Source organism: Penaeus monodon, chromosome 20 (assembly GCF_015228065.2).
Source record: "Penaeus monodon isolate SGIC_2016 chromosome 20, NSTDA_Pmon_1, whole genome shotgun sequence".
NCBI classification, from domain to species: Eukaryota; Metazoa; Arthropoda; class Malacostraca; order Decapoda; family Penaeidae; genus Penaeus; species Penaeus monodon.
In genome coordinates, this window is record NC_051405.1 from 15,994,464 (window position 1) to 15,995,230 (window position 767).

Below are 767 nucleotides of genomic sequence, written 5' to 3' on the forward strand. Positions count from 1 at the left end.
ATTACATAATTCCATATATAGAAGTACCTATATACTCCTATACCCAATACATACGACTGTCTTTTATCTGTGTACGAGTATCTATCTATAATATACTACATTGACATTTCGATGGTATATAAGCCTGACCCATAGTCCCTCTTCGTGTTAACACATATGTTTTAAAGTGATAACGAACCAAACAACCTCGAGTTTAATCTGGAAGCGACAAAGGCTTCGAAGGGCTTAACGCAAGCCGTACACACATAAGAGCAGCATCAACAAGGGTGGTCTCTCCAGGTGGCAAATGACATAAGCACATACCTGTACATCGCCGTAATGAAGAGGCGGTGCCGAAGGACATTTGATGGCGATGGCGAGTGATCACGGGCCATCTAGAACTCTTGTCATTATGTACTTAAACGTGTCGCGTAAGATGTACTAGGGCAAGATTGGTAATTTCAACGCTTAAATAAGAGGTGATCCTTACTCTGTCCCGCCCAAGCTGATACCTCGAGTCGCCTATACAGTGCAGATAGAATGGGAAAGACGTCAGCTTTGTGTTACTTCTATGGGACCTGAAGGGAAATTAAGTTTTGGAATATCTTTTATTGTAAAAGAGTGAGGAATCTTGCAAGTCTTGTAAATGAGAAAAATAACACCCATACGAAAAGTTTCAGTATACTGATTTCAAACACGAAACCTCTTAGAATAAACCTATGTCAACACAAACTTTAAAAATACAGCCAGGTCAACGCAAACCTTCTCATCCAGACAAATCTCATTCA